The sequence below is a fragment of the Brassica oleracea genome, chromosome C2, assembly GCF_000695525.1.
Source record: "Brassica oleracea var. oleracea cultivar TO1000 chromosome C2, BOL, whole genome shotgun sequence".
Lineage (NCBI taxonomy): Eukaryota > Viridiplantae > Streptophyta > Magnoliopsida > Brassicales > Brassicaceae > Brassica > Brassica oleracea.
This window is the reverse complement of record NC_027749.1, coordinates 43,229,195-43,240,856: the sequence shown is the minus strand read 5'-3', so window position 1 is coordinate 43,240,856 and position 11,662 is coordinate 43,229,195. Positions and strand designations below refer to the sequence as shown.

Genomic DNA, 11,662 nt, shown 5'->3' with positions numbered 1-11,662 from the left:
TCTTCAAAGGAGGGAAGAGGAAAATCAGCTTTAGATGTGTACTTGTCTAAACCGGTTGTAGATATGGCTGCCTTTATGACTATAGATGTCTTGAGATACTGGAAAAACAATGCAACACGGTTTAAAGAGCTGGCTCGCATGGCGTGTGATGTTCTTTCAATACCCATTACAACCGTGTCCTCTGAGTCGTCATTCAGTGCTGGAAGCCGTGTTCTTAGCAAGTATAGGAGTCGACTTCTTCCATCAAATGTACAAGCTCTAGTTTGTGGAAGAAACTAGCTGCGTGGATTTGAAGTGACGAGTAAGTTGTCTCTTTAAGTAAATGTCTCTGTTGTGATGTCTGCGTAAGAAGAAAAAAGAAAAAGAAGTAGATTAAGTGAAGGAATGAAGCATGAAAGTTTAATTTAAGTACCTTTTAGCTTTTGTAAGACATGGATTTTAAGTTTAAGTTTAAGACTTTAAGTATCTTTTGTGAAACATGAAATTTAAGTTTAAGTATCTTTTGTAAAACATGAAATTTAAGTCAGTTTAAGATGTTATATATATATATGACATTTTTAATCTGTACATCTTTTAAGTTTGAAAATTAGATATTTTACATTAAATGAACATCTAGACTCCATGGACAGTCCACTGGTCATGGTCCTATTTGGACATGGTATATTTGGACATGGTGCTATTTGGGCTCGACCAAAAAACGCCCAGAAAAAAATAAGCTCATCTGGACACGGCCAAATCCACTCAGTCCATCCAATTGACATCCCTAGATGTCACTGAGACCACTCTCAATATCTCATCCTATGAGGTTTGTTTCTTTATACCCACTATGTTTCTTCTCTTTTCTTCTTTCTCCTTCATGCTCTCTCTCTCTCTCTCTTTTGCTATGTAGGTGTGCGAGCTTCACTCCCCTTTGGAGGAGGCTGCATTTCTTTCATTCCCCTACATATGTGATGACTCCTCTGGAGCTCATTCCGTCAAGGTTGTTGTTGATGAGATGGCTCTCGCATGTGTTGATCCAATTTACATCTCTAAGACAAAGGCGGTGACAGAAGCTAACATCATCGTAAAAGACTATGGTCGTAGTGGCACGACTCTTGAACTATGGGGTAGCTTTGAAGCTGTCAGAAAAGCTTTTATCTCAGTTGTATTAAGGCTGAGACGACACAATTTCAAACTTTCAAGGTAAAGTGGTATTCACTTCTCTCTCTTTCTCTTCCTTTTTCAAACTGTTTGTGACATAACTTCTCTTTTCAGTGAGGAGCTAGCTTCAGGGGTTTATGAGCCTATTGATCCAGCTAGGGCAAGCTTCTGACCCCTCAACTGATGTGATGATTCTGATTGCTTGAAGCACCTAAACTCCTAGTTTATATATATTCTGATTTGAGAAGCAACTATTGATTGAATACATCATGGTTTTGTTCTTTAGATTTTGGAGCCTTGATGATTGAATACATCATGATTCTGATTGCTTGAAGCACCTAAACTCCTAGTTTAGATATATTCTGATTTGAGAAACAACTATTGATTGAATAAATACATCATGGTTTTTGTTCTTTAGAAGCAACCATTTCAAAAATGGAAACAAATGGCAAATATGAACAAAAATCTGATTTTAAGTTTGTATGTTGAAAAACTCAAACAGGAACAAACGAGTCTCTTTCTCTGTTCCCAGTCGTCTAAGTAAGCAGAGTAAAAGCCAACCCCAAACCACCGTTGCCAGCACCAAGATCCTCGTTTTCCTGAATAAAGAGAGGAGATATTAAAACAACAATGAGTCCTATAAACTCGACGTCAAGACTGAATTTTTACATAGAGATGAAACACAAACCTTGAGAGCCTTCAAGAATCTGGATTGAGTCTCTGTTACACTCAAGAACCTCCGCATATCCAAAGCTAAACATACACAAACACACACACATAAATCAGATTCTAAAACAAAGACCATTAGTACCACACACACACGCAAGGGAAATTACAAGTATCACTGCAAAGTCGAATACAATAATCATTTCTTTACCCCAACTGTTAATACTCAAAAAAAAACTTTTTAAAAAATTAGAGCTCTTTCACATGTAACGGTGATGGTGTTGGAACTCTGTTTTATAACAGAATATAAAGGCTGACTTTGTTTTACTTTTACAGTGGCTTTTTCGGCCAAACCAGTGGTCGCCATGACCAGATTATTAGCTCGTTGGAAAGCTTGTAACGAGCACTACAAGTCAGTATATTCATATGTCAAAAACAAAGCTAAATGTAATGAGCAATCATGTGATGAAGTGATGAACTCGGAATGTGAAACACTGTCAAAATGGACAAGTGATATAAGCTCAACTTTGTCCCACATCGGGTAAGTTGAATGTTGCTGAGTAGTATAAATATGTCTTAAGACATATCACTTCCAAAGTCTTCCCGGAATGTGACCGGCTCGGCTGCCGCCGTGTTACTCAGCTTGGTCTTGTTGAAGGGTCTCTCCCAATAATTATTTTTTGGTACCAAATTAATTTTGGTTTTTCACCCATTTTCGAATAAAAAAACATCCCCCAATTCGTTCTAAACGGAAGGTGACCGGCTCGGCTGCCGCTGTTACTCAGCTTGGTCTTGTTGAAGGGTCTCTCCCAATAATTATTTTTTGGTACCAAATTAATTTTGGTTTTTCACCCATTATCGAATAAAAAAACATCCCCCAATTCGTTCTAAACGACGTGTAGTTCGTTTCAAAAGGAAACACATTTTTTCTGTTCGCCCAAAATATTTTTTAAACGAGAAGAGAGCGTCTTGCGGAATAAGTTTCGCAACTCAACTCCTTTCAATCTCCGCGAGATTCTCGCACACACGTACATCAGCTGTTGCAAGAAGTAGGTCTTCTTCTTCTCTTTAAATAAACCCGACTCTCTTCATTGATTTTTATTACTTTTACTTTGAAAACCAACTGAGAAAATTCCTTAGCGCAAGTTAATAGTTCGAGAATGTTTCGTAGAGTTTATAGTTCGTTAGGGCATTTACGAGTGAAGGGTGAATCGTCTACCATGGTTGTATACTGAGACTCTATATTCGTACAGTTCCGTCTCACTACAGAGCAAATATTTAGAGTTAAGGAAAGAGATCGTATCTCGACTCCATGTCTGTTTCTGTAAACGTTTTTTCTCGTTTTCTATCGGAGTTTTACAATCGTTTCTTTCCTTAATATCGCTTTATTTATTACTGTTATTTCAATTCGGTTTCCGGCTTCTACAGATGGTTCCATTGTCAGGATCAAGCTTGATCCGCATCTCAAGCTCACCACCACCTCCTAGTAAACATATACAAACACACACACACACAAATCAGGTCTTTACAGAACACACAACACACACAATTCAACTCAAATCAATTCCATTACTCACCTTACAAGTTCCCTGAGAAAGACCTCCTTGTGACTGTATAAGCTATGAACAATCAAAAATCCAAAAATTTACTAACCTGCCAATCATAAAGTCTCAAACTTTCATATTCTTTTTTTTTTTGTTAGCGCCTTTCATATTCATTTTACAAAATCCAGAAATACTTTTGATTAAATATAAAAAAACTTTTGGAGAAATTAAAGACTTGTAGTTGAACAACTAGTAACCTAAAGAAAACCTTATTATACTTTTGATTAAATATCAAAAAACTTTTGGAGAAATTAAAGACTTGTAGTTGAACAACTAGTAACCTAAAGAAAACCTTATTGAAGTTTTAATAGAATGGGTTTTGGAACATATACTTTAGTTTTGGGGTTGTTTTACTTCGGTTCGGATTTTGCCCACCCCTGCGAGAGTTCCAAAAAAAAAGTAAAAATAAACTATATTAAAAAAAAACATACTTATAAGTTTTATTATGTCGTCAAGGTTTAAAAGGGGTTCACGCCACTGAGGCTCGTTCTTAGGGTTGGCCTCACACTTCATTGAACCCAAGGTGTCGAGTCTTTGCCTTTCTGTCCGTTTTGTCTATCTTTTCTCGTTATATCCCATATCTAATTTATTTATTCCATGTCTTATATGTAAATAAAAAGAACATTGTAATGATCACTTAGAACCCTTCATTATGCATGTAAATTATCTTCATGTATTTTTTTCTCTAATTATTCATAATTTATGCGTGCTTCTCTCTAAGGGTTAGGTATAAACAAAGTTGTTGAGAGTATCACATCATATTTGCCTAAAACCCTTTGCTCTTCCTCTACTTTTTGACATTCACACGCTTAAGTTACTTACTTGAAAGCTCGACCCAAATAGGGTGAAGATGAGAACATCACTTTCTAGTTTGTTACAAAACACCTTTGGTAGCATGTGTTCCATCTCAAAACACAAATCAATAACAATCAATTACTGTGTTTGGACTTTGGACCAAAAGACCGTATATCAATTTAGCCTTGTCCGTACATGATCACGTTTTAATATTTTGAAAAATATATAATAAATCAATAGTGATCCTTGGATAGGACTAGAATATGTCATAACTAGAACAGGTCTCCTAAAACCTGTTAAACTTGTTAATTTGTCTTTTTTGATTTTGTGATTAACAATGAGCTGGCTAGCATGACTGGTCTACCTACAATGTTGAGCTTGTATTTTAGTACTAACTAGATATGAATCAGTGCTAAGCGCGCGCGGAAATTTTTCATTTATTATAGTTAAAAGATAATTTATTTTATAAAATTTTTAAACTTGTAGTTTAAGTTTCGTGTTACATGCTGTTTGAAAAATAATGTATCTTAATCGATATTTTCGTAAATGTCTTATGGTATTGTACTTTGGTGTTAATTTTGGATTAGTAATTTTTACACGTATAATTTTCAATTTTTCCCTGGATATAATATAGTATATAACTGACTAATTTGATTGGATCGGTATTATTAGTTTTAAGCTACTTCATCAATGTCAATTACTGCTATAAATATGTTCTGTGTTTATGCAATTTCTGCTTCATTTATTTCCTATAATTTATTAGTTTTAAGCAATGTTCATCAATGTTAATTACATCAGATATTATATTTATATTTACAAACCTAAAAATTAATCCAAAATTTCAAAACAGCGTAATGTTACTACTAAAATAATGGACCACATTTCTTGAGCAAAGTTGTAATAACAACAAATATAAACAATTTACTGTTCTCGTGAAAAATAGTTTTTCATATATAACAATATAGATATTCTAGATTTTTATAGTATTCTTATATAAAGATCCTTCATTTAAAACATGGCCAAATGTTTGATTTTTTCTTCAAAAGGTAGTTACCACATCCTAGATTTTATGAATTTAATAGTTAGATAAATTGTATTGCTTTATTATTGTTATGATATATAAGATAAGTTAATTTTAGTAGGACCATTTAAAAATTAAGTGACAACCTTTTAACAGTAGATAAAAATATGACTATACTGTAATAGATTAGATATTAAGATCAATTTATTAGGATCAGATTGACACTAGTTATTCCATCATGACATTTCTAATCATCTAATCTATTAATTTAGGGTCATGTTTTTATCTACAATTAACATGTCATAGTAGGACCACTTAAAGAATTAGTTAATATGACATATTTGATTATTTAAATTAATAATAAACCAACTATAAATTTTATTTTTATTTTTATTTTAATTATTACAAAATATATTGAGAAATAATCTAACAAAATCTTACTAAAAGTTTATTTTTACAAAATAATACATTAATTAATTTTGTGATTAATAATATAATATTATTATAAACAAGAAAATAAAAATTATATCACTATTTTTATAACTTTTATAATTATACTATTTATTATATAAATAGAAGTGTTTATGAATTACGTATGAAAAACTATATTAAATAGGTAAATTAACATTTTTTTTAAAAAAAATTCATTTAAATAAATTGTCACTTATCATTAAAATAAGTTAAAATTCGTAAACTCTCAACAATATATGGTTTAAAATTTTTATATACAAAAATATAATGACATATAACTTTAGTTCATATACTATTTTAAAATATGTTATTAGAAAACTATGAAATTTTGATAATTCATTTAAAAATATTAATGACAAATAAAATTTTAATTATAAATTTCCTTTTTTAATTTAATTATAACCAATTTTTTAGTACAAATTAGAAAAAATTAACAAAAGTTAATTTTTTTTATAAAATAATTTATTAATGTAGTAACAAAAATAATTCAAAATTCATGTAATCTTCAAAACTAAAAAATAGTTGTGCAATTTTTCAAAGTTTTTCTGACAAAATATAAAATTTTGAAAATAAACATTCAAACTAAAAGGATAATATTTAAATTTACAAAATATAAAATCATAGATAATAAAGAATAGCTTTTTGAAATGCATTACGAAAAAACAAACTATATATGTTGTAAAAGCTAAAGTAATCTAATATTTTGAAATATTAATAAAAAAAAAAAATTAATATCATAACATCTAAAAAATATTATATATCTATAAAATTTACTAAAATAATATGATAGATGCTACTATGTATAAAATTTAGTAAAATAATATGTCTATACTTATAAATCCCATAAAATGCTAAAATGATATATGTTAAATTATATTTTTAAACACAACATGTAAATATAGATTATATTAACATATATATTTTCCATAATATAAATAAATTTTAAAAATGTATTATACGAAAAATATAGAAATTAAATAAAAAACATATTTTGGAGGAGATTCTTTTTTTTTATGAAATGTTAAATTTATTGATCATCGTAGAAATAATATATGTACAACTTTAAGGAGTTTAGAATCCCGAAAATTTTAAAAGAGAGCTATAAAACTATATTTGTAACTATGAGTTTCAAGCCATCTGCTCATTAGCCCACGCAATCTCGGATGAAGAGGATAATTTGTAGATGTGATACGGTTTCTCACTGTTTTGTCGGTCAGCTTTGTAACCTGGTCCACTGATTTGGCTCCATTGTTATGCTTCCTATCATTTTGTTCCCTCCACACATAATAAATCGTAGCCTGAAAAGCCAGCCTCAATAGAATGTAGTTGAGACGATCATATGTTGTTGTTTGCAGACGACACAGGGTGATGTCCCAGTCCGGATCCGGGTCAATACCAAACAAGTTTCCCGCCACACTTAACCAAAGCGTAAATGTATACGGGCATGCAAAGAACAGGTGATCCCTAGTTTCATCTGGTTCACCACAAAAGGTGCAGCATTGAGTCTGTCCCCAAATACTTGTATGTTGCCCTGTTGAAAGCCTATATTGAATGGCAAGCCATGTGATGAAAGCAAAACGCGGAACACCTTGACGGAACCAGACAATCTTACTCCATGGTACCATGTCTCTGCGAGCTCTTATCTGCTGCCATGTATGAGAAGCTCTAAATCATGCGCTAAATTCATCACTCCCACGCTTCCATAAAGCTTCATCTCTGCCACCAGTGAGTTTTAAAGGAAATCTCTCAATCTCCTGAACCATGTTCTGAATAAGTGGATCCCGCCAGCATCGAAATCTCCAGGCACCATCAACAAGAATATCATTTATCTTCTTATCTATCCTTATACCAAGTTTCTGAGTGCCTATTTCACCAGTAACCTCAATAAGTCTGCCTTTAGGATGCCACACATATGTCCAAAATCGAACAGATCTTCCATCCTTGATCTCCATACGCAAGAAACTCTTTGCCAAATGCCTAACACGCATCAGTTTTCGCCATACTCAAGAACCTGCCCTTGTATCCTTGATATCCCACAAGACCTCATCTCGAAGAAAAAAATGCTTTACCCAAAGAACCCAGAGCGATGACGAGCTAGTAAATAGTCTCTAGATGAGTTTAAGCATAAATACCGTACTGACTTCTTTTACTTTCCGCAGACCCAAGCCTCCCTCTTCTACCGGACAGCAGACATCATCCCAAGCTATTTTTGCCCGTGTTGTAATGTTAGGGGAACCACTCTAGAGGAATGCAGAGCACATACTCTCGATCTCGTCAATACATGTTTGGGGGAGACAAAAAGCAGCACACCAGAAATTTGTGATGCTTGCTATAACCGAGTTGAAGAGTTGAAGACGACCCGCATAAGAGAGAGCTTTACTCGTCCATGATAAAAACCGGTTTCTGATTTTTTGTGATCAGCGGCTCATAGTCACTTCTGGTCATAATTTTTGTAGTGATGGGAAGGCCAAGATACTTGATAGGCAGAGCAGATTAGAGAGACCTGCCATAGCTGCTTCACCTTCAAGATTTTGCTTCCCTCTCCCTGCAGCAAACACAGTAGATTTAGAAACATTTATTCTCAATACAGACAAAGAAGAAAAATCCTCAAAAACTTGTAGGGTTCCCCTGAGCGATTCTGGAGATCCATCCGTGAAAACGACGATATCATCTGCAAAGCTTAGATGTGGCAGCTTTACAGCTCCAGACTGCGGATGAAATCCAATGCGGCCTTCTTCAACTGCTTTATTGAGAAGTTTGGAGAGTATGTTACTGCTAATAACATATAGGTAAGGAGGCAAGGAGCAGCCCTGCCTGATGCCTCTACTGCTGGTGAAAAAACCTTCCAGCTCTCCATTAAGGGAAACAGAGAAAGCCGCAGTCCATATGCATTTCATTATCCAGGTAACGAACAGATCATGGTAGTTCATGGCACGCAGTGTGTCCTCAATGAAAGACCATCGCACAGTACGAAAGCCTTCGAAATATCCAATTTTTATAGCTGATCTAGTTGTAACCGAGAGCCTGTGATAGTCCTTAACGAGTTCTTTGGCCAAAAAGACATTTTCCAAGAGAAGCCTACCCTCTACAAAAGCACATTGATTCAACTTTATAGCCTCCGGAAGAGTAGCCTTAAGCCTTCTTGCAATAACCTTAGAGATGACCTTATAGATTATGTTGCAGCAGGCAATCAGTCTGAAGTCAGTCATCTTTTCAGCATTTGTAGTCTTAGAAATGAGGGCTAGTAAGGTGGCATTAATACTATGAGGCATGAAACCAAACAGGAAGAAAGATTGGACTGCTGTGATGAAATCCTTTCCTATTATTGACCAAGCTGCTTTATAAAACTCCAATGGAAACCCATCAGGCCCCAGAGCCTTGTTAGAAGGCATAGAGAATATCACTTCAGTAATCTCCGCTGCTTCCACCGTTTTCATAAGAGAAGCTGCATCCTCGCTAGAGCAGCGATACTCTATCAACTCAGAGAGGTTTACTGGTACCTCAGGAGAGGGTGGATTCAGTTCATTGAGGAAACTCTGAAAATGAGCAACCGCTTCCTGCTTGATTTCACTTGGTGATGTGAGAATTCTTCCATCCATCGTGACAATTTTCCTGAGAGAGTTTCGTACATTCCTACTCTGTGTGACCTTATGAAAAAACCGAGAGTTTCTATCACCCAAACCCAACCATTGCACTCTAGATTTCTGGTAGTAAAATTGCTCCTCAATTCCTGAAATGTGGTGCCAGTGTTTCCAAACATCAGATGCGGCCTCAAAAGTAGAAGTCTGCGGATTCTGCATTGCTTCTGTTTGCCTAGCACAAAGATCGTCATAGGCCTGCTTGACTCGCCTCGACAGATCACCAAACACATCTTGATTTAGCGCTCTCATCTCTGACTTGAGAGCCTTATCTTTTTCCTGGAACATCTTAAGGGCTGATCGCGAATGAAACATGAGATCAGATTCATTCCACACGTTAGCTACCACTTCAAGATACTGCGGGTGTGTAGCTGTGTGATTAAAGAACTAAAATGGTTTTGAATTCCTCGGAGTAGCAGCTCTAAGCTGAATATGCAGGCGCATGTGATCTGAAACCCCACCAGACTTGAATGTGGCAAAAGAGTTTGGGAATTCATTAATCCAGCAAGTGTTGACCATTACCCGATCCAGATTCTTACTGATCAGGTTTGCATCCTGACAGTTTGACCACGTAAAGGAAGGACCAACTTGTGCCAAATCCATCATATCACAATTGTGAACCGCGTTCTGAAACTCTCGAATAGAATTTCTGTCCATCGCAGTCTCCCGAAGTTGAGAAATGCTGAAAAGCTGAGAAGGCAACATTGAAATCACCTTGAGTTTGTTGGACCTGCCACTGATCCTGCTATAAACTCCAATTCAATCCATAGCTCCCGTCTCTCAATCATACAGTTGGACGCATAGATGAAAGAACAGATAAAAGTGTCCCCAGATGCCTTGTTTCTCACCCACACGGTGATCATCTGTGAACTAGTAGAAACCGGACAAACCTCCACCTCATTCGACCAACATACCCAAATTCTTCCCAGTCTATGGTTAGAGACTTAGAGTATTTGTGGAGACAACTCCAACCTGGAAAAGTAACATCAAAAATTTTCTTGAAACTATCCTCCTGCACTCTAGTCACAAGTAAACACCCAATAGACAACTTCACAGCTTTGACCCAATACCTAATTGCCTTTTGTTTGCGTGGCTGATTGAATCCACGCATGTTCCAAGCAAAGATGGACGACATCAGTACTTCCGTGAGGAAGCTTTTTTTTGGAGAAGATTCTCTATTTGATTTTTTCAAATTGTTACTTTATTGTATCTAACTCGAAAATATATTCATAAGTAATAAAAATAGTAACAAAGTAAAAAATATTAAACAAATCACTATATATTAATTATGCCGAATAAGAAATATAAACAATAATATTATAGAGTTACATTATAGATTGAATAAAATAAATAAGTTATAAATTATTATTATTATTTGCAAAGTGATTTTTCGTCTACTGAATGTTAAAAGTTTGAATGGTTTTAGTCGTTGTTACTTTAATAAAATAACTAAAATTATTTATTGATTATGTTAAAATTTAGAAACGACTAAAATCATTGATATCTTTAATAATATATTACACATAATAAATAATTAAACTTAGGTATTATAACTTGTTATTCTATTGTTCTTAGCCTAACCAAAGTTTTAGATAAGCTTTTGTCAAACATGCTTTTATCAAAGATCTTTAGTGTGTATTTGCTTCCATAGACATCATCATATTAGATTTCTCATATTTATAATACTATTTAAAAACTGTTGTTATCAAATAAAACAAATAATAATTTAGTTTTATATTATTTTTAAACTAATCAAATTTTTAAATATTCTTAAAAAAACGTGTTTTTATGAAAGAACTTTCATGCATTTGATTCCATATATATATATATATATATACACTATTATTTGAGAAGTGAATTTGCTTATGTATCATGTTCTCCATAATTTTAGGCAATTTTGATTATTTTCAATGAGATCATGGATTTTAAGTACCTTTTAGCTTTTGTAAGACATGGATTTTAAGTTTAAGATTAAGATTTTAAGTATCTTTTGTGAAACATGAAATTTAAGTTTAAGTATCTTTTGTAAAACATGAAAGTCAAGTAAGTTTAAGATGTTATATATATATGATATTTCTAATCTGTACATCTTTTAAGTTTGAAAATTAGACATTTTACATTAAATGGACAACTGGACTCCATGGACAGTCCACCTGGTCATGGTCCTATTTAGACATGGTCATATTTGGACATGGTGCTATTTAGGCTCGACCAAAAAACACCCAGAAAAAAATAAGTCCATCTGGACACGCCCAAATCCACCCAGTCCGTCCAATTGACATCCCTAGATGTCACTGAGACCGCTCTCAATATCTCATCCTATGATG

General features: G+C 34.0%; 1 long non-coding RNA gene across 2 annotated transcripts; it reads right to left on the bottom strand.

Moving 5' to 3' along the window:
• Positions 1 to 3,149: 3,149 nt before the first annotated feature.
• On the bottom strand, positions 3,150 to 3,949 carry LOC106326655. Of its 2 annotated transcripts, none has more exons than XR_001267295.1 (3): positions 3,842 to 3,949; positions 3,384 to 3,459; positions 3,150 to 3,289 (listed from the first exon to the last, which is right to left on the bottom strand). It is a non-coding gene; the product is annotated as an uncharacterized LOC106326655 (long non-coding RNA). The 2 variants fall into 2 exon arrangements; XR_001267296.1 differs by having other exon boundaries at positions 3,384 to 3,425.
• Between the last annotated feature and the right edge of the window lie 7,713 nt (positions 3,950 to 11,662).